Here is a 24,219-nt window from a genome sequence, read left to right on the forward strand (position 1 = left end):
GAAGCCACAGAGTGTAATAAAAAAAACAGTTGTGTGTAGTTGGATGAAGATAATTGTTAGAGTTAGATGAGTTCAGGCAAAGGCAGTGACATTTTCTAAATGAGAGGAAGACTGAATTGTGAATAAATTAAATTTCCTTCTGTGATCATCTTAAAAATGAGTCTGTTGGTTTGACTGCTTATTTTCCCAACATCCCTGTATAAAACACATAAGAATATTTCTGCTTTTTTGAATTAAAGGAACCCCACTACCACCTCCATCATTGTGCCTGCCTACCTTTTCTGTTTCTTGTATATTTTTGCTTTCCTTTTTGAATAGCTTTGGTGCATATTTACAAGAGTGCTAGCAATCGTTATAATGAAATTATTGATTTAAACTACATTTTGCAAGGTTTAGCACCGACATTGTCACCTCACAATGATAAAAAAAATATAATTTCCATAATTCATTTAATAATATGTTCATAAATTGGTAAAAATTCTTACTGTTTATAAAAATGATTGATAATATAAAATATTCCTTGGTAGTGCCTTTTGCAACAATTATATTTTGATGCCGAAATATCCTTATGATTTATATAAGAATATATAAAACTGGTCTAAAAAAACTCACCAAAAGTCCAACTACAGCAGGACCAATTGGAATCTCATAAAAACATTATGAACTCAAACAACTGTCACAAAGTCACACATCATTTTGGTCCCTGTCATTTTTCATTCAGTTAAAGGAAAGAATCATCACAGGTACTTTCCTCCCCATCTAACAGATTGGTTTGGTTGAACAAAAACTGCAAAAAAATGAAAAACCATACTACAGGTATGCGACCTATTATGCAGAATGTGCAGGACCTGGGGTTTTCTGGATAATGGATCTTTCCGTAATTTGGATCTTCATACCTTAGATCTAGATCTCGGTAGGCTGGTTTTGCTTCCAATAAGGATTAATCATATCTTAGTTGGAATCAAGTACAAGCGACTGTTTTATTATTATAAAGAAAATGGAAATCATTTTTAAAAAAAAAATATTATTTGGATAAAATTTCCATAATTCAGATCTTTCTGGATAATGGGTTTCCGGTTAACGGATCCCATACCTGTACCAGATAATGGGCCAAATTCAAATCAGTTAGAACTGGAACTGAATTAGGAAAAACGTTTTTTCTCCTCAAATTGAATCTCATCACACTCCATGCACTTCATATCAAAGCTCAGTTGAGCAAATTTTTATACATCAGGTGCAATTGTGTTACGTGCAGCTCCTCCTTGTGGCTATAATTAGAATTATTAAGGGGAAACACTTGATTCTTGTTTAAAAAAGTGCATTGAGTTTTAAATTGCACATTGAACACTGTCCATAAATGACAACTATTGTTTACTAGAGCAAAAGTTCCAGAGAGATTTGCAAGACTGACTAACTGTTGTTAAGGTTGACTCCCACTGGAGAATGGTTTTACATTCGTAACTAAATTTGAAATGCCTAATTTGAGGAACTACTAGGGGTAAAGCAAAGGTTTAAACTGGTTTGAGCTGGCTGCCAATTTTCCAACGAATGTCCTTATCATAATTTCCTAGCCCTCGCCAACCCAACCAGCATCTAATGATATCATAGTTACAGTATGTGAATCATGGGTTCTTACATCAGTAGCGGGAGTGGCAACAGCAATGATGTCACCCGCAAAGGAGACACCATGCAGGAAATCTGTGCTACCTGTGCTTTTGGGAAGTTTGTAGGCCAGAACCAAGTCTCTCCAAGTGGTGAACACACACACACAAAAAATCACAAAACCCTAAAATTGTGTATTTTGCAGTGGGTACAGTAGATTGCAATTTTTTTAAAGACCAGCACAAGGGTGGTTTTTCGAGGTAAACAATAATGACTTTGACATCATTTTAGAGCATACAATTAAAAGTATGATGGCACCTGCTGTCCACCAACCAAAACAATGGATTCTTAAAACAACACTGCACAAGTAAAATATATCCTCCAGAACCATAGTTTAATATCACCAGCTATGATTGCATGACCAAAAGACAGGAAATTGAGCATATACAAAGGAGGCAGGAATCTCAATGAAGCATATTCTTCCTAAATTAGGTCTCTGACCCTGTAAGGAGAGAAACATTTTCTTGACCATTGTACTTTTGGGAGACAACAGTTTCCCACCATGTTTTAATCCATAATAATATTTTGTAGAATGGTGGGAGCTGCAGTCCATCAATATTTAGGTGGATCAATACTGCTATGGAAGGTTTATAACCCTTTTTAATGTATATAAGTGGGATTTTTAGAAACACCATTGTCAATATATACTCTTGATCGTGGAAATAGTATCTTGTGTGATATTTTTGTAGGGAATGTTAGAAGCCACTGTTTATTCTAACAAATGTCTTCCAGCTCACTCTGCCTCTTATGAAAGACTAAGAGATCATCAGTACCTTGCAGAAATAAATAATTCAACTGCTGCCAGTTTGAAAAATATTTTTAGACATGGGAAGACGTGCAACTTCAAAAAGTGCCCAAGACACCTCCATAAAACACCATCCAAAGGAAAGATATACTGTAGGCAAGCAAGGTAATCTAAATAGCTGCATTCTTACCGTACTCTAAATAAATCCAAGGGAATACTTTATTTGCAGGTCTCATAGATTTATGGAAATCTAACCAATGTTTGTGTATTTTGTATTAGCCTGTCATTTATGTTTCCTTTTATCCTTTTCAGCATGCTTTTTCAGGTTTTAAACATTGAAATATGCTTTTTGTAAGTGTTTTTGTTCATGATGAAATCAATACACTTGACTCTTACCAGCAGGTTGTGGGTTGCTACACATTAGATAGAGACCTATACTGAGGGTTGCACGTATATGGCCTGGAAAGGCATTGGGCCTCACCCAGACATAGGAAAGAATCAGCTTACGAAGAGTATGTACAGGTATGGGACCTGTTATCCAGAATGCTCGGGACCTTGTGTTTTCCGGATAATGGATCTTTCCGTAATTTGGGTCTTCATGCCTTAAGTCTACTAGTAATTCATTTAAACATTTAACATACCCAATAGGCTGGGTTTGCTTCCAATAAGGATTAATTATATCTTAGTTGGTATCAAGTACAAGCTACTGTTTTATTATTATACAGAAAAAGGAAATCATTTTTAACAATTTGGATTATTTGGATAAAATGGAGTCTATGGGAGACAGCCATTCCGGTATTCCGGAGCTTTCTGGATATCGGGTTTCCAGATAAGGGATCCTATACCTGTATAATGATAAGAATATTCACTGTCCTTGGGAGTTATTGGGTTAATTAACCAAATAGCCAAAGATGAAACTGGTATCACTGGGGGACTGTGTAGTAGCAAAGGGGCTATGGGGGTAATTCATTTGAGAATGGTAAATAATTGTCTAAATCCTTTGGAAATCCTGAAAATGCCGACATAGGCTATTGTCTCATGAGAACCTGTTACAATACCCTATAATGTTTTCATAAGATTATTTTACAGGGTAATAGTGAGTGAATAGTGATGGGTGAATTTGTCCTGTTTCGCTACGCCACAAATATTGCGAAAAACTCGTGAAAAATTCCCAAAACAATTAGCTGTCGTTAAAATTGATAACATAAGTCAATGGGCAAATGTTAATCGTTGCCGGCGTCAAAATTGGAGTCGAAACTTTGACACCGTTGCAGCAAATTTGCAAATTTATTCTCCGGCGGTGAAACGCGCAATTTTGCTCCTGGCGAATAAATTCATCCATCACTATGAGTGATTTATGGTATTTTGATGTAGTTTGACAAAAATTACATTACCCCATGTGCCCATGACCTAAAGAACCCTAATCCTGAAAAAAGTGTCACTATTATTCTCAAGTAACAGACTGACTGTAGGCACTTTGATAGCTTCAAGTAGGCCTCCTTAAACAATGGGTTAGAAGTGGTAAATTAAACTATACTGACACTTTATTTGTCCTTTAATACACAGGGAGAAAAAACAAGAGAAAGTGCTGTTAGATACAGTAGTTATACAGTTAATATTGGAGGAAAAAAGATAAATGTCAATCCTTGATGGACTAAAAATTCAGAAAAGTAGATGCTGATTTATTCCCCCCCCCCCAAAAAAAATATAGCACTCAGGAATTTAAGACATTGATATGTAAATCATAATTTTTAATTTGTAAGTAAAAAATGATAAAAATAGTTTTTTTTTACTTCTACAGTGGGTTTGTCTATGATAGTCACAAATAGGATCACATACATAAACATTAATGTACTGAGATTAAGCAGAGCAGCAAGTTAGCGGGCAAAATGAGTCCTATAAGACAACAACATAAGCTGCTTATATAATAACAAAAACCCATTTGGCAGCACAAGAGCTTAATTCTGTCTGCCAGCATATTGAGGACTTAAAATCTGAGCTGGTATATTTTGAGTATTCAGACAATGCAATCACCTGCTTACGGTTGTTAGAACAATCGTTTTTGTGGCTTCAGTTTAAATCATAATATGGCACACAAAAATGTAAATCTATGCACAAAATCTGACATGGTTTAAGAGAAGTGCACTCTCTGGCCAGAGGCAAGAACATGTTACAACCCTCTCGAGTAAATTTGGATCATATACAGTATGTGACAAGCTGGCGGCTTGACCACGTAACTTTTAGGGGGATTAGTCAATGGTGAGCAGGCAGCATAGGAGAAAGGAGCAGAAAGACAGGGACACACAGCTTCTTTATGGAAAACAGAGGTTTATTTTCCAAGTTTACACAAACACAGTATTGTCCACAGACACAGGGGTGACCATTTTATCATTCAAAACAAATAATAAAATAAAAACCTAGCCCATTGGGCACTACCTTCATACCTTGAAGCAGTCCCTGACTAGGCTGGGCCCCTTGTGGACTACCAGCAAACAAAACAATTGTTATGGCTCACCCCTGTACTCACAGTCTTGGAGTGAACCTTTTAGCCTCCTGGCTTTTCTTCAATGTCCCACACAGACAACAACTTGGCTCTTAGACACAGCCACGGGCTCCCTCTGCTTCTGGCAGGATCAGGCGGCACTCCCAGCTCCTCTGGAAGTTCCTAACACAGCCAGGTCTCCTACCTGCTGTGCCCTGTTGAGAGACACACTCTCCCATTCTAATTAAGTTTAAATAGCCTTTCCACAGGACAGCTTTCCTGTGAAAGGTGAACTCCAATCTCTGGACTGGATCTGCAGAATGGAGTCCCTGGCTACTGAAGTCTTTAAACAGAGCGCTAATTCTCTGTTTAGTAACTCCCTTCCTGGAGCCTTTCTCAGTACCTGGGGAGAAATTACAGGCTAGAGTGACCTTTTTCCACCTTTTCCTAGTCACTCTACCACATATCCCCCCTCTCTGCTTCAACCCGTAGGGGTGAGCACATTGAAACCCTAATAGAAATTCTCTCTCTCTTAAAGGGATTTCTATAAGTTTCCTCATGTTTTCTTTCCTATGCATGAGATCCAACACACACATCTCAATCAGGGATACCACATGCATGCTTCTTTGTAAGGCTGAGTGACTCTCAAGCATGACCATGTACTTGCACTTTTGCCTTACTTTAGTCACCCAGGTTCTCCTACTTGACTTTTGGGAGTTCCTTTTGGATGAACCCTTCAATGAAAACGTATTATTGCTACCACATGAATCTGACACATGTGTCTCTATGGGAGCGGCCACACACACTTCCAACTCCTGAATTTTATTTACTAGGGAAGACACACACACTTTGGCATCTCTGTTACCATCATGCACGCTTTTCATTTTAGTTTTACCCACTGCCTGGGATATAGGGTGTCCTTCCGCAACTGGCAATGATGGGTTTTTAAACACACTGAGGGCTTTCACTTCAAGCCCATGGCCAATAGTTTCAGTCTGCCCTGTGGTTGCATCTTGCTCACAGACTTGTGTTATACAACCAGACACACACTCAGTCACATGCTCAGGGTTAGCAAGCAACTCACATTTGGGATCACTTGTATTGGGACCCAACGCATCTTCTTTCAGACAGACAGATTCTGAGACTTTTTCCATGGAATGTAACACAGGAGTCATGACTTTGCTTTCAACCGCAATCACTCCATGTGGCTTATCCCCATTGACAGCCATGTTACCATTCTCCATCTCAGCACACTCGGGTCTGTTCACATTCACTGTTTTACCGGCAGTCTGTGCCGTTAAGCTACTCTCAGGCACACTCCACTTCTCAATAGAAGGCACACATTTTACTGGGGAACTTGTTACTTCACAAACCTTTCCCTCTACAGCACACTGTGTTTCAACTCTCACACTGGAGAACAGTTCTGTGGTTGACACCTGCACACACACAGATTCAGGAGGCAATCGTACATTTTTATCACTCGCTTCCTCAGACATACCGTCTGGCTTATCACCATTAAGAGTCATGGTACTATTTTCCAAACCATCATTTGCATTGACTGTGTTCACACACACAGCTTGGCAGTCAAGGATTTCAGGTCGCTCACCTGACATACTTTCAGGTGTCTCATTCCCACAATTCGGCTTGCATACTTCAAACAGCCTTTGTATTGCAAAATATAGAGCACAATTGTCTGTAACATGCTCTATACTAAAACAGTGGGCGCACCTTTCCCTTTCAATTGGCCCAGTCAAGTTATCCATACCACCTGACTGAGACTGCTCATTTGTACACCCATCCTCATAAAGACTTTTGATAGATGAGCTACTGCAGGGAAACAAAGGGTTACCATCTATTTGCTTTAACTCCTTGTTTGCTAAAGTACTTGAGCTTTCTCTGCTCAACAATACCCCATGCAGACTTTCCACATTTGCTGCAGTTTCTTGCACCAGAGTTGCAGTCTCATACTCACACACACTGGCAACATTTAGGTTTGTTAAATTATGCTTTAAACCTTCCAGCCTTTGCACTGCAGAATTCACCTCTGCTAGGGAAAAACTCACTTTGGGGGTCACCCCTAAACTTTTTTCTATGGGGGTTACTTCACACCCCACAGTCACACACATAGGATTCACATCTGGACATTGGTCAGCAAAATTACACATAACATTTTGCATAGAACAGACATTATTTACCACCTGGTTTGATTGCTCCACATCTAAACCTTTGTGGATTCCCCACAACACCCAGAATAGGGGAAAGTCTGTTCCCAGAACAATTTCCACCTCCCCCTCACTGGCAACTACGAGGGAGTGAACAACTGTCCCTTTGGTGGTTTCAAAAGACAGACATACAGTCGGTTCAGAGTTCACTTGCATCTCCGGGAGCTCCTGCCAGGGTAGAACAAACATTAACAGTTCATGCAACACCAACGACTTAGTTGAGTTAATGTCCAGTGTGACCCACAGTGAAATCCCATTCACTTTCACCTCTATTGACTTTTCAGCAGTACCTTTAACAGGCACAGTGCACTCTGATTGCGCACTTAACTCTTTAGGTCCCAGGACCTTTCCTTTCCTCCCACAGTCCCAGTCTTTTATCCCCCCAGCCTGCTGTTCCCTTTCCACCACCCCTTTAAGAACAGTCTCACCATTCCTGAAGGGCATCAGACTCTCTGGAACTGCTGGGGATAATCTTTGGCCAACCTTGCCAGACTGGACTGTGAAACCAGCATACCCTCTCTCCTTGGCATGCTGCCCTTGTGCCCACCGCCTGGGCTCCAACTTTGGGGTACCGCCTCTTGGGACCCAGTTAACTTGCTTGGATCCAGACACAGTGACTTCCATTGCCACTCGCGAAGTCTCCCTCACTTCTAGCTGCTTTAACACTGGACAGGTCGGGACACACTCACCAACTCTGTGGCATCTCCAGCATGGCTCCTCCATGTGGCTTAGGTCATCCCTCTTCATCTGTCTCACTTTACACTGCTGTAACACCAAGACATCCTGTCTGTACAGCTCTCTCTGTGGTACACAGAAAACATTAGTCTCTTTCACTGAAGACTTTGTAGGAGCCTCCTTTGCTCCTGGCAATTCACCACCACCAGCTACAGACTCAGCTGCTGGCCTTACTTCCGCCCACATTTGCAGCTGTTGCGGAACCGTAACACTGAACTTTTGCTGCCACTCTCTCAGGTCCTGCAACACTTTGGAACGCTCACCTGGCTTGCATCTAGCCGCAGCGCTCTCCTTTACCATCCGCAAAGTTTCTCTCACTTCCGGTGTCTTTACCACACTCGCTGTGCGGACTCTCTCCCAATCGTTGTGGAACTGCATCCACCAGTCGCCGCCTTGCTGTTCCTGTTTCTTTAACACAGCCCTCACAGCCTCCTGCTGAACAGCTGAAGAAATTGGATTAGCAGCACTTGCCATATTCATCACTGGCTTAAAGGTAAAGTCTCTTAGGCTCATCAGCCCTTTAAACAGGTGTATGTCTTTTAATTGCTCCTTATTGTGCCCGCATCCTCCACCATATGTGACAAGCTGGCGGCTTGACCACGTAACTTTTAGGGGGATTAGTCAATGGTGAGCAGGCAGCATAGGAGAAAGGAGCAGAAAGACAGGGACACACAGCTTCTTTATGGAAAACAGAGGTTTATTTTCCAAGTTTACACAAACACAGTATTGTCCACAGACACAGGGGTGACCATTTTATCATTCAAAACAAATAATAAAATAAAAACCTAGCCCATTGGGCACTACCTTCATACCTTGAAGCAGTCCCTGACTAGGCTGGGCCCCTTGTGGACTACCAGCAAACAAAACAATTGTTATGGCTCACCCCTGTACTCACAGTCTTGGAGTGAACCTTTTAGCCTCCTGGCTTTTCTTCAATGTCCCACACAGACAACAACTTGGCTCTTAGACACAGCCACGGGCTCCCTCTGCTTCTGGCAGGATCAGGCGGCACTCCCAGCTCCTCTGGAAGTTCCTAACACAGCCAGGTCTCCTACCTGCTGTGCCCTGTTGAGAGACACACTCTCCCATTCTAATTAAGTTTAAATAGCCTTTCCACAGGACAGCTTTCCTGTGAAAGGTGAACTCCAATCTCTGGACTGGATCTGCAGAATGGAGTCCCTGGCTACTGAAGTCTTTAAACAGAGCGCTAATTCTCTGTTTAGTAACTCCCTTCCTGGAGCCTTTCTCAGTACCTGGGGAGAAATTACAGGCTAGAGTGACCTTTTTCCACCTTTTCCTAGTCACTCTACCACAAGTAGCAAATATGCTATTCCACAAATAACTAAAAAAGCATTTGGAATAAAGGAACAAGAACAGTCTCATGCCTGGAACATGCTCAGTTTCAAGTTATTGCTGGGGAAATTTAAGAAGAGATGAGTGGAAAATGCATTTTCAAATACCGTATATACTTGAGTATAAACCGACCCGAGTATAAGCCGAGGTATCTAATTTTACCTACGAAAACTGGAAAAACATATTGACTCGAGTATAAGCCTAGACACAACTACAGCCCTGTCTCCCAGCAGCGCACATTCCGCCAAAGCGACCCCCCATCGATCAACCGGACTTCTTTGCAAAGTTGATGGTGACAGAGAATTGCCAAACGGATTACTGTGTGCATTGTCCCACTGTCCCACTACCATGTGCAGAGGGTGCTGTATGATATTGCCACCACTGTTAATCTTTCGTATAACCAACAGAGGGCGCTGTGTGATATTGCCATCACTGTTAATCTTTCGTATAACCAACAGAGGGCGCTGTGTGATATTGCAGTAACTGTTATTCTTTCATATAACCAACAGAGGGTGCTGTGTGATATTGCAGTCACTGTTAATCTTTCATATAATCAACAGAGGGTGCACTGTTATTCTTTCATATAACCAACAGATGGCGCTGTGTGATATTGCAGTCTCTCCCCAAGCAAACTGTTGGTATAGGAATGATTAAAAGTGAATGCAATCTCAGCTACTGCCCACTGACTCAAGTATAAGTCAAGTTAGACTTTTTCAGCACATTTTGGATGCTGAAAAACTCGGCTTGTTTATTTAAAGGTCTCAATATAAACAGTATGAACCAAAAAAAAGCATAACAATGTGCTAATGGATTCAAAAACCTCTAAAAACAATTAGGACAATTACTAGCAAAAAAAAAAAACTAAAAAAAGGCCAATAGGATCAGCGCCGCTATACCGTAGAAGAAGGTAGCAAGACAAAACAGAGGCGCCAAAAGGATAAAAATAGCTAAAAGCACTTAAAAACCCAATGGGTAATTCAGAGGAGGTAGTAATGAACTTACCTCCTCCAAGCAGACACCAACGAAAGTGGTCATTTTCAATAATAGGTTATTCACAAAACAGTATTGCAACGCGTTTCGCAGGCATTTCCTGCTTCATCAGGCAATATGGAACAGGAACAAAAACAACAGTGTCTTTGTATAAACACGCCAGACGCCTCTGTCTATTGGGGCTCTTGGTGTTCCTTTTTATACCGTAGAAGAAGATGTCAAATTACTTCAATAGGACCTGACTGCTTTTACTTGCTAAAGTTTTGTATTCAAGTTGTTCATGGTTTTTACACTATATAAATCTGGAGAAATGCAAATTTTAAAGTATAGTTTTACCCCCCTTAGAGAGTATAGTAATGATAGTTGCTGATTTATGAGTAGAGATGTTCAGCAACTGCATACAACTGGATTAATATCAGCCATATCAAACATTTCAAATGTTCACTTCAAGTCAATGTAGTGCAAAATATAATCTTATGTATATATGTAATAAATTAAAAATGTTATTATGACTGCAGGGATTGGAGACATTTCCAAGTCCTACACCCTAAGATGCCAGGTTCTAATATTGTTCACTCATGACATCTGAATGGCTCTTCTAACTCATCTCATAATAACTAGGCTGGTTTGGTTGACAGATCACAATTCCCACAATCAAAAGGTAGTAAGAGGTACAGTACAAGAAAGTAATTGTGCAGTTAGGATAGATTGGGGCCTTGACTTGATTAATCTTTCATTTATAAGTAAAATTTTGAAGAATGTGTCTCATTTCTATAAGAGGGTGAAAAATATTTTCAAAAATATTTGCTGTCGGTTACTGAGCTTAGGGACTGACTCACAATGTACTGAATATATATAATATAAGGGGGAGATTTACTAAGCTTGAGTGATGGTTCGAATTTCAAAAAGTTCGGATTTCGAAGTAAATTTTTGGGTACTTTGACCATCGAATAGGCTATATTCGACTTCGATTCGAACGATTCGAAGTAAAAATCGTTCGACTATTCGACCATTCGATAATCGAAGTACTGTCTCTTTAAAAAAAACTTCAACTTCATACTTCGCCAAATTAAAGCTACCGAAGTGCAATGTTAGCCTATGGGGACCTTCCGGAGCACTTTTCTAAGGTTTTTTTTTTGGTTGAATAGAAATCCTTCGATCGATCGCTAAAAATCATTTGAATCGTTCAATCCGAACGATCTAATCGTTCAGTCGGACGATTTTTATTCGACTGCAGGATTGCTAAATTTGTAGAAAAGACTTCGAATTCGAGATTCGAATTTCAAAGTTTTTTGTACTTCGAAATTCGACCCTTGATAAATCTGCCCCTAAATGTCGCAATATAAGTCTTATTCGTAAATAATTCATATTATTGGTACATGGTAGCAAATAACCCAGCACAATTAGCATCAACATTTATAATTAGCCCTGTAGCATCAGCATATATGACAAACTTAATTTTCTGCTTGTTGATTTGTGACGACCCCTAACCTTAATTTCTTATCAGCTGCTCAAAGCACACTGAGCATGTGCTTGTCACAGACACTTCTAACAAAATCCAAGATGGGTACCTCCTGTGGCAACTTTGAAGACATCGATCACTACCATTTAAGCTGGTTCAATATGTTCAATATATAAAATATGAAATTTCTAGCCATATTCATTTTTAGGATTTAGTTCTCCTTTAAGGTATGGAGATCCAAATTACAGAAATACCCCTTTTCCAGAAAACTAAAGGTCCCAAGCATTCTGGATAACTGGTCTCATACCTGTGCTGTAAACCCTACCTACTTTAAAACTCTATTGCATTTTTAATGTAGCCATAGCAAGACTGCTATACAGAATATTTCTATAGCAACAATGCCATAAAAATCTACATTCCATGTAAAGCTCTAGCTATGAGTTTTGTAAGATTAAGGAGGAGTTTTATGTTGTATTGTCAAAACTAATGTTGGCTTTGCCTTAACCGGTATTTGGCCAAGTCTGATTCAATAACTTATCATTTTCCAATTACCAAACAGTATTTTCTAATAGATTTGAGCTAAATGATCCTACAGGCCAAAACTTAAGCACAGATCATCATATAAGATCGCAGTTCATGCATTTTTTCTTCTTTCCTTACCCTGTTGAAAACTTTCTGTTACCAGATAAACACTTCTTGAGGGTCAATTAAGATGTCTACAGATGATTAGAGTCTGCCACTGATGAAACTGAGACGTAATTAGCAAATTAAAAAAATCTTTTGATTAGTACTCAGCATAATTCCTTCCAATTATTCAAAGTTCATGACTACAGGGGGTGGAATGTTTCCAGGAAAGTATATTTATAGATTTATGTCTTTATCATTGTGAACTCTGCTAACCTGGCATGTGATTCTAAACTGATTAACTTAGAGGGAGTTTTAAGTCAACTGGAAAGCCAATATAGTCTTAAAGGTGTTAGGTGCACTGATCATTGACACAAACATAAAAATACTTTAGAAGGCTAATTATAAAAACACAAATATGATGTGAAAGGTTCAAAACCAGATGCAGCCTTTTCCCCTACAATTCTACAACTAGAATACTGGCACTATGGCAAGTTATAAACTACCTTTTAAAAGTATATAAGTGCGCACAAAATAGCATCTGATTTGATGTTTTGCACCTTGAGGGCCAGATTTTTGAAAAAAAAAAAAATTATTTGAGAAAAAAGTGCAAACAAAATGCAGACAAAACACAAGCGGCATTTCAGGTTTTCTCAAAGGCTAGCCTATTTAATTAAAAAATGGAACCAAAATAGTCGAGTTTGGGTTTTTTCACAGAAAAAAGTTGCACACTGGTAAAAATCTAAATTTTCCATTTATTGCAATTGAAGCTGAAATATATCCCTTGCTGTGTTTGTTGCCCACCCATTGGCCACACCTGTAAGGAGCAGTTTGATTTATAATGGGAATTTCTTTTTTAGGTTTCTGTTTATTTATTTATTTGTTCGTTGTAACAGTTGTAACAGTAATAGTTGTTAGAGAATATTCTATATAATTTTATAAAACCTCACCAGTTTTTACTTGTCAAGTTTTTTTCTGGTAAAGAATAAATCCAGGCTATTCAAGGTTTCACAAAAAAAAATTTGTGCCACATTTTTCTTGAATCAAGAAAAAAAAGGCCACTTGATAAATCTGCCCCTGAGTGTACCAAAACTTTATTACAAAAGCCTCTCAAGTAAATGGACATTTGTCCTTCATTGAAATCCATCCTTACATCATCTTGGAAATCACAAAGGGCTGTGTTCCTATATATATTGTTCTCAATATAGTCAGTTGAAAGTGACTTTTGGAGTCTCCAGGTATTATGAAAAACACTATGTTTGCTGAGGGGTTACTCTATGGGGCCAATTTATTAAAGTTTGTATTTTTCCCCAAATCAAACTTTATGTATTTATGTATTTCAATAATTACTCTTAACCACAAAAAAATCAATATTTATTAAGTGTAAAGACCACAAAAAACTCTAGTACCAAACATCATATAAAAGCAGGTGAAATTATGTAGAATTCAATGGGAGCTGTCTTTGTAAATTTTATAATTAGAATTTTAAAATTCTATCAGCTGCATGCAAAATGCTCCATACTAGTGTACTTACCAACATGATGTTCTGTCCACCCTCCATCACTTTTATCATCCAATGAAGGCCTGCCAGCAGATGAAAAGGCCTACTGTATCTGGCTGGCTTTTAATGGAAGCATGCACCCAGACACATGGAGGTTTGTTTATTAAAGGTTGAATTTTAGTGGTTTTTGCAACTACGACTAAACTCACAAACTCTAAAACCATGAATGTCATGGAATTTATTAAAAGATTGGAATTTAAAAACTGCGCACGAAAAACAAATACCTCAAAAACCTCTAAAAATTCAAGTTATTTGGACAATTCCTTTGAAAAAAATATTAAAACTTCAAATAGTCTGAATTGAATAAAAGATCAGCGCAGTTCCCATAGGCTTCTATAGGACCTCGACAATTTTACTTGGTGAAATTTGGCATTATAGGTTTTAATTGTTTTTTAGAGCTTTTTAGAAATATAAGAAAACTACAAATTTTTCAAGATTAGTTGAAAAGATTGCACTTTGAGTGTTAGTAAAATTTGAGTTTGTGAGGTTTTAGAGGCTTTTTCAACCTCAACTAAACTCACATTTTACAAATGCACAAAAACATCTACTTGTTTATTAAAATATCTAAATATAAAAAGCACGAACAAATAAAAATGCTGAACCAATCCAAATACGAATAAATATACCTCAAAATCCTCATTTTTGTAAGAATTTTTGTTTACAAACAAACAAAAATCCTGAAAACCTCTAAAAGCTCAAAGCAAGGAAAGATTTTAGATGGAGAAGCTTTGTGTTGTAATATTGAATTTTTCGTGGTTTAGAGTATTTCGTTAAATACTTGATTTGTAGAACTAATAAATTTGATTTGGGAAAAAGGGGAACATTAATAAATCAGCCCCACAGAGTGATGGAGGAGAAAAAGAGACAGAGATTAATCAACTTGGACACATTTTTTTTTTTTGCATTAATCATTTTCCACTGAAACATGACTAGAATATCTATTGATCTAATGGCAATGGTAAACATAGCAAAGAGCAGAGGGAACACTGAAGTGGAAAGGCATTCCTGGGCAGGTAGCCCTTGTTTTGGCTGTTTGGTTTAAGAATAAGGAGTGGCGCAAATTGTGGTGCAGAACATGGTAGGGTTGCCTACCACCTTTGAGCCATCCACTCTATGTCAAATTGTAATTCACTTCTGCTGGGAAGCCAAAGGGTAAATATCTAGACAGTGGATCACAAGTGACCTGTTCAATCATTACGATTTAATTTTTTCTTCTGTCCAATAGAATAATTTAATCTTCTGTAAAAATCTAAAACATGTTTGGTATCAATCCAAAATAAAATTGCATTCTCTCTAAATTGTGCTGCTTTTTAATGGCTCAATTTATGGGTTGTTCCCTGTGATTGTGCTTGTGTGACTTCTGCAATCCCTTACAGGTCTTCTGTCATGTGCACAGTATTTCTGAACTGACAGGGTTAAACCTTTGTTTATTAAAAAGTCAAACTGCTCACTGATTTTCAGTGACAGAAAACTATTCAAGAAGAGCTATCATCTGTGAAATAGAACTGCAAGCTGTAAGCGAGATCACCCTGCACCTTGAAGAAGCTGCATTGGAAAAGGTCAGCCGTCTAGCATTAGGACAAAATTAAACAAGCAAGGAAGGCTTTGCAGTGCTCAATCTGAGCATAAATGAAAATCTAACATCTTAAAGTGCATTGGACATTTTATAATGGACAAAAATAATGAGAAAAAGATGTTTAGAATAAACTGAGGTGGTATAATACTCGTGTTGCTACTGTAGCTACTGTCTTTTAATTGGCTTGCTCCATTTGTAATCAGTAGTCAGTAGAATGCAAACCATGACATATGCACATAAGTCATAACAATAAACAGAAAGAGCCCTCCTGTCCTATAGGTATTTTAATATGGTAAGGGAAAATGGACTATACCAACTAAGTAGACATATGGGGGAAAGTATGAAAAGACAGAAGAGATGAGGAATGTTTCTGGGGATGAATTGAATAAACTCTGGTAGACTGTTCAACAGGTTGAATATATTAGAATTGTTCTGAAGACATTTTAAGAGATAAATGGTGTATGGCTATGGGCGTATCAGTTGAAGGCAATGACAATTAAAGTCTAAGTGTAGGTATCAGTATTTCGATAAAAGAGGGATAGAGATTAGTTAGTAAGGAAAAATAAGGATGGTGTAAGAGCACAGTTTATAAAAAAAAAAAAAGCTTGAAAGGAGGGAAAATTGTGGGGTGAATAAATGTCGGGGTGAAAATATAAAATGATGACCACAATTTAGTAGAATATTCAGAGCAAATGGAAAAGGAGAGGGATAACATAGAATGAGTGTAAGTTGTTAATAAAATGAGTGTATGGCAAGTCCCAATAGAGATATGAGTAGGAGGATCTTTTCGTAAAAATTTTTGTGGGAGGACGGAAATTTAATAGGAAATTAAGTATGAATGGGAAATGAGTGAATTGGAGAAAGGAATCTAAATTAGGCAGTTTGATAAATGTTCATATTAAAATATTCTTTATTGTACTGACCAGATTTTCATGGTATGGCCCATTTTGCAAATGACAAGACATACTGTAAACTGTTAAGACTTAACATTCAAAAGAGGCTTCAGGGTTGGAAGTGACCTAGCCCCTAGTGAAGGAGTCCCTGGCAGCTTACAGTGTAAATACCTTGCTCCATATTTCCTTACATCAATATCAAGTCATGGGGAAGCCTTCTCTGGCCTATACTGTATGTGATCAGGTAACAGCTAAGCCAATCAAATATTTTCATATCTGAAAACAATATCTTACTTTTAGCTAAGTAGATTCATTTGAAAAAAGTAGCTCTATATTGTAACCCAATAGATTTCCTCCCATGCCTGTACCTATCTATGTTTGTCCATCATTGCAGAAAATCTGGCTTGATTGGTCTCTAATTTAGAATTTTTTTTTGTTTTGGTGACTTAATAGTGTGCCATAGGTGTGATGATAATCAGGTAGGTTGGCATGTTGTCAGTGGACAACTCTTTCATCTTCAAGTCAATGAAGAACATAGAATAGAAATTAAATAGAAATAGTTAGAGACTAATGAAGATCAATGCTTGTGGCTAAAGGCACAATCTCTATAATCAGATCTCAACTCTGGGTCCCTGTTTATAAAGCTTACAGGCAAGATCAAGATAGCGGCAATGCAAGTGTAAAGGATCTTTTATTCTATAAATATTGGGCAATTAGTTAACCTGCAGTATCATTGGAATCTGTTTTTTTCCACCCATAAAATCATGTAAACATCTGTCATTCAAAATCATTTTTTTGTGCAGTTTTGCAAAAAACAACAGAGTATCCTTTTAAATATTGAGAAAGAAAAATGAGAGACAAAAAGAAATTGCTTCCCTTTCATACTGAAAAAAAGATAATACTGGGCTGTTGACACCTCAAAAAAGCCAGTGCAAACTACAGCATTTTCTTATTTACTCAAATGAGGATTGGGATTTAGTAAAAGAGAAAAGAACAGGGAACAGAGCAGTCACTGGTTAATATTAGTCAATAGGCAATAGGAGCAATAGGATTGTTTTTGGATCATAAGTAATATTTCTGGTGCTTGGCAAAAGACAGGTGAAGCTTATGCCTTGTTTTAGCCTCGTTTTAAGGGGGTTGTTTACTAAACTCCAAATGCAAAAATCACGAAAAAAATTGTGATTTTTTTTTTTTCATAAAATTGACCTTTTGAAGAAATCAAAATTTTTCGGAATTTATTAAATCCAGAGGATGGAAAAGTCCGGATCTGAAAATCCGGCATCGCAAACCTGTCGAGGTTGCATATAAGTCAATGGGAGAAGTCCCAAAGACTTTTTGATGTGTGCTGGATTTTTGGCAATACCCCGAAGTTTTCAATGTTTCAAAATTGTGAAAATCGGATGAAGAATCCGAAAAATCAGATTTTTTCAAAGTGTATTAATAAATAAGCCCAAAAAAAACGTGCGGATTTGGTCTGAGTTTTTTTCAGAAAATATTGAGATAAATTCGGACTTTGATAAATAACCCCCTTAGAGTAGGCATTGGGGAGGAAGGGGCTGGTCTGTCTGAAGAGAAGATTTAAAGTGAACTTGTAGTTTCATCATTAAATTGTCATTCTGATGCTCTCTGTGTGTTTTTGAGCTACAGTTTCCAGAGCTGATAGAGAATGTTGGCAGTTAGCAAAAGCAAACTTGCATATTTCCAACAGACCTTTGCAGGGTTCTTTTTATATTACACGTGTCTGCTTTATTTGCTTGGTTCAATCCAATAGATATACTGTATCTGGTCCTAGATGTTACATTAGCTGGGATCACAGCAGCATATACTGTATATTGTTATAGCTACCAACTTGTTTATGAGGCCATTCACAGATGGTCCATAGCTTCAAATGGATAGAAACTTGTATTGTACATCCTCTGCAGCTGAAAAATATAAACTCCTGGTTAGGTTTCATTAAAATGTCTGTCATTAAAACTGGAACAGGCAACCCTCGGGGAAGGAGAGAATACTTGCTGAATATATGCCTATAACTTGCAAATCCATTTCTCATTGCACTTCTGGTTCCATATTAAGAACATTTTTTAGCACTCAGAAATGCCCATCCATATTTTATTATTTTTGTTTCATTAAAGCGGACAAAAATGCTTTGAATTGCTCCTTGACTGAGAATATTCCCTGCAATGCTTAAATGCAGGTGTTCTTGACTTTTATCCATTATCGCATTGACTGTATTTAATTAGGCATATTTGTAATACAGTACAACACAATCATGTTCCATGCGTAAGGTTATTACAAATATATTTTACTTCTTCTTCAACTGATCTACAAAAAATGTTGTTCCCCTTTCCCTCTTTATTCAGATAGATTCACCTTGAGAATTGTAGCATAATAAGACAATGAAGTTATGAGATGGGTGAATCTGACCTGTTTCGCTTCCTCAAAACATTTGCCAACCACATTGAAGTCTATCGTTTTTTTTTTCAGTAACAATTTTTTAAACCTGTGCAACATTATTTTACTATCCATTAGAGTTTATGGGCAATTTTTCTCAGCGAAACGCAGCAAAATATTTCAATCATCCCTAGCTGTGGCTCTGTTATCCAGAATACTAAGAACTGGGGTGTTCAGGATTAAGGCTTTTTTTCATAATGTGGCACACCATTTTTATAAAAGTTGGATAGTAAAAGTACAAGTCCATCAGTGAAGACACTTGTGCCATTCTGTCCAGAGAGGAATCTGCAGACCTTGTGAGTCCTCCTTGGTACAAGCTGATATGGTAGGACCTCCATTTCTCTGTGATATATGCTCAAATATTTGTTAAAAAGTCTTATGTGTAGCACAAACTAGACTTGACCCTGTGGACACTGAAGCCATTGTCTTGAAGTTGATGAGAAGTGATAGTACAGCTAATACACACATATTTATCACTAAAGTTACCCTACAATAATATACAATGTACAGTATTTTTTCAAGATATGGTACCGCTTCTATAAAATTCTTCTTGCTAAGGTATTTAAAGCATAACATTCTTGAATACTTTGAAATGACAAGTGACAGTCAGAAAAAGAAATTGTAGGACTAGTCTACTGGTATTTCTACAATCTACCTTTAGACATAGGTACTTGGATGGTTTAATAACACCTCATCAACACCTTACATTCATGAAGTCTCAAACCCCATGCTGGTTATACTAAACAGATTATGCTGATTGGAGTAAGAATTCATCTCATATAACCACCAGGGCTGGAACTAGGGTTAGGCAATGTAGGCATGTGCCTAGGGCACAAAGCTGGGGGGGGGTGCTGGGCACTTACCTTCTCTGCCTCCTACCCCTAGTCTGGTCCCCTCTCTCTTCTCTGTCTAGCCATGAGGGACTGTGTGCTTGTGCCTATTTGCACGTGTGTTTCTTACATGAGGGTGCCCATTCGGCACGGCAACCGGCCAGGTTGCCTAGGGTGCCTGACTGGCCTGGACCATCACTAATAATGACATTTATTTGGTACAGGTCATTCTGAATTGAGAAAGCCAGTCGGATGACTAGCAAAACATTTTCAAGAGAAAAAAATATATACAAGTCCAATTGATTTGACTTATTACTATAGATATACTATGACCTGGATGAATGAGAACCTTCACAGACATACCTCTACCCTTATACAATGTCCTATTCCTTTGCAGCTTTAATTTTTTTGTGGTTTTGGAATTATTTGCCTTCCTCTTCTGCCTCTTTCCAGCTTTTGAAATGGGAATCACTGACCCCGGCAATGAAAAACTATTGCTCTATGAGGCTACAATTTTATCGTTAGGGTGGTGGCAGACAGGGAGATTAGTTGCCCAGTGACAAATCTCTACTTCGGGCGACTAATCTCCCTGAAATGCCTTCCCGCCGGTGATTTGTATTCTTGGCATAAGAAACGCTTCAAATTTCCGAAGTCACCCGAAGTTTCTGTGTCTTACTTTTTATTACTTACAGTATCTTTATATGCTGGCCCATCTTTGAAAGTTAAACAACCCATTTAAAGGGATACTGTCATGAGAAAACATGTTTTTTTCAAAACACATCAGTTAATAGTGCTGCTCCAACAGACTTCTGCACTGAAATCAATTTTCAAAAGAGCAAACAGATTTTTTTATATTCAAGTTTGAAATATGACATGGGGCTAGACATATTGTCAGTTTTCCAGCTGCCACCAGTCATGTGACTTGTACTCTGATAAACTTCAGTCGCTCTTTACTGCTGTACTGCAAGTTGGAGTGATATCACCCCCTCCCTTCCTCCCCCCCCAGAAGCCTAACAAAAGAACAATGGGAAGGTAACCAGAAAACAGCTCCCTGACACAAGATAACAGCTCCCTGGTAGATCTAAGAACAAATAACAGCCTGCCAGAAAGTAGTTTCATCCTAAAGTGCAGGCACAAGTCACATGACTGGGGCAGCTGGGAAACTGACAATATGTCTAGCCCCATTTCAGATTCTAAAATTGAATATAAAAAAATCTGTTTGCTCTTTTGAGAATTGGATTTCAGTGCAGAAGTCTGCTGGAGTGGCACTATTAAACTTTTGAAAAAAAAAAACATGCTTTCCCATGATAGGATCCCTTTAAGGTTTTCTGATTCCCTCCTGTCCAGCGAGGAGCAAAGGGCAGGAGTAAAAGTAGGAATAAAAAAGTAAGAGTTAGAAAATAGAACCATATATAGATAATATGTGTACATTTCATGGACCAGCTAGGCCAAAAATAACCACTGGAAATGTTGAGTGCATATTTAATTTTATTTTAAAAGCTGATGTTAATATAAACAAATTTAGCTTGTTGGATCAATATGCCTTCAGGCGAGGACTCTGGGGATAACTAAAATAAACACAGCTACATTCTCGCTTACTGTAGTGTACTCTCCTTTGCTTCACTCTAGATGAAAACATTTTTTTTTTTTTTTTAAAGGGTTTATGTTAAGCATTATCCCTGTTATTAATATGGTAATTAATAACGTATAATGCAGTTGCTTGTTTTAGTTAAAGCTTTTTATCAAGATATTAATTAAAATGTAACAGAATTACTCGCATATTCCTGTTAGTTTATTGGAAGATCTGAAGGCTTGCTAACTCATATTCATGTGCATAAAAGTGTTTTATACCAGTGTTAAATCAAAATATTTTCCACTTACTGAGCTGATATCTCAAGAGATTTCATAATGCTCTGCACCTTATTAATGATTTCAAGTTCATTAAGACATGTTTTTTGTGTAATTTATATTAATTTGTAAGTTCCATAAGTCAGTCTTCTATATTAAAAATCACTCTGCTTTATTAATTTGGGAGGGAAAAGCATCTTAGGAGAAATCACTTGGGGGAAATTGCTAGTACTGGACAAGAAAGACAAAAGTTTAAAAAAAAAAAAAGAAAGTGTAGAAAGAGAGAGAGACACAAGAAAGTAAAGGGCATAGTCACATACTGTATGAAGATTGTTCAGTACATGCATACGCCATACATTTTTAGCAGACTTAAATTATAGCGATCCAAATTATGGAAAGACCCCTTATCTGGTCCCGAGCATTCTTTATAACAGTTCCCATCCCTATAGTGACAAAACTGAGGCCTGTTCCTAAAATGGCCATAGATGTAACAATTACAACCATTGGTCGAAAAAGACCAGAAAAGATAATTTTCAGCACAGATGTGTTAGAGCTGAATCATCAGATATATGGGTAGAAACTAGGCAGTCCTGCGCGGGTCCATTTTTTTTAACCCATACCCGCAACTCAAACCTGCAACCTGTACCTGCAATTTGACCCGCATATTCCAACTACCTGACCCACAATAGGCCAACTAACCTTCTGACCCATGGGGATACGCAAAACCAGAAGTGATGTCACATTTGCCCAGAAGTGATGTCACTCTGGTGCTGAATCTTCCCAAAAAAAATTAAAAACTGGAAGAACCACAAGGGTGGATGGGAGGGATCAAGCCCGCACCTATGTTGGGTACCCAGCCGAGTTACCTGTGGACTGCTCGCATGGCAAAGGAATCGGGGACTTTTTGCCCGAAACCCAACCACTTTGCGGGTATTCCGCAGGTACCTGACGTGATTTAGGACTCAAGCAGAAACAATATAATTCTACCTTATCTGACGATTCAGCAGTAACAGTGGCCAATGTTATAAATTATCAAAATTTTGTGGTCTGCCCAATCGGCAAGCCGACCGATGTCCAAGAATTCTGCTGATATCTGTCGGCTTGTCTTCAGCCATACACTCAATGAATATCATTCAATATTATTGGTCTATCTATGGCCATCTTAATTTTCTTACTTTCTGTACATTTTTGCCCATTTCTACAGGTCTGCACCACCTATTCCCAATGTTCTCGTTAACCAAAGTTCTCTAACTTCAATTAGATATTTTTTTACATGTTGCATGGTATAATACAATCAATTATACTACAAATGAGCCACTTTCTGTGCAGAAAGTAGACTGTAGAATCAATGGCAAAATGATTACTTCTTTCACACAGTATAAAATAGCTTTTGTTCAGCAGATACATTCTCTATGATTTCTTTTTCATAATGTACTGTATTTTTCAGATTATTCTTTTTCTAAGGAGATTTCACTTTGAAGTATAATTGTTGCATATTGGAAACCTTTTATTAGGTATAGTAGTAATGAAGCTTGGAATTCATCAGAGAAGAAAGTTTTAATGTGCAGTAATCAAAATGCAATCCCTGGAATGTCCACCTTGTTTAGTGTAGTAATCTGAATAAGTAGGATATCATCAGGAATGGAGTATAAAACCCATCAGCATGGGGACAGTTGAGACATCAGCATATTGGTTTAATTTATCAATGGAGAAGAATGTTTTGCTAAAAATATATCCAACTAAATTTTTAACCACTAAGGAAATGCCTCCCTACCTTGGAGGCACAAAAAAAGTCTCTCCTTGTGGGTTGTGCTTGTGTGGTGTCAGCACCATCATCTTTAGGATATTCCATACTTCATTGCCCCTGCCCTTCCTGTACTGGTGGAGAAACCTCTATTACGCTACACTCAACGCACATCAATGCCAAATACTCTCCTAATATTATATAGCTAGGACTTTGTATATCTGTTTAACTATCATATATTTGTAGACATCGATCAAGCCCCCTCTAAGGTACCTCTTTGCAAGATACATTGTTTTTCCAGCCCCAGGTTAAATACTGTTTTTCTCTGTTACATACACATGTGTAAAGTTACACATATACATACTTCATCCAAATATTTCTGGACTACAAATCCCTCCCTGTATCTCTACAAATACTTTAACGTGTTATCAAGTGTAAAGCATGCTTAGGAGCATTAGGACATGCTTGTCTAGCAGCATCAAGTATGTATTCTTAAAGCAATGCTGCTCAATTTTTCCAGGCCTCTAGAACCCATGGCCAGTGACAGATTAATGACATATGGGGTCCTTACGCTACATTCACACAAGCCCTCCTTCTAGGGTACTGTGGGTCTGGATGCGTGCAGCCAAGCTCTCTACACCGGGAAGAGTTTGGCAACTTTCCTGCCATCTTCTCCCAGCAGGTGCACCTGACGGACCCAGCAGAGCAGAAAAAAAAAAATTAAATAGAAATAATAATTTAAAAAAAAAGCTAGATATGGCCCTGATCATACTGGGTCCCTAGGCTATAGTCTAGGCTACAATATAATGTAAAATAATCCTTCCACTTGATCTGTGTAAATCTGGTATCATGTTGTTTGAACTTACATTTGGAGTAGGAAGTAATAGACACATTTACTAGCACTAAACAAGTTTGTCTTTCCTCTCCATGTTTGATAATAGTGTAATATAATGAAACCAAGATTAAACCATGATCTCTGTATGTAAGATAACGTCAAGATGCCTGACACAGTGCAGCTAAGAAGTGTTCTCTTGGGTGACT

The sequence above is a fragment of the Xenopus laevis genome, chromosome 9_10S (genome assembly GCF_017654675.1).
Source record: "Xenopus laevis strain J_2021 chromosome 9_10S, Xenopus_laevis_v10.1, whole genome shotgun sequence".
Lineage (NCBI taxonomy): Eukaryota > Metazoa > Chordata > Amphibia > Anura > Pipidae > Xenopus > Xenopus laevis.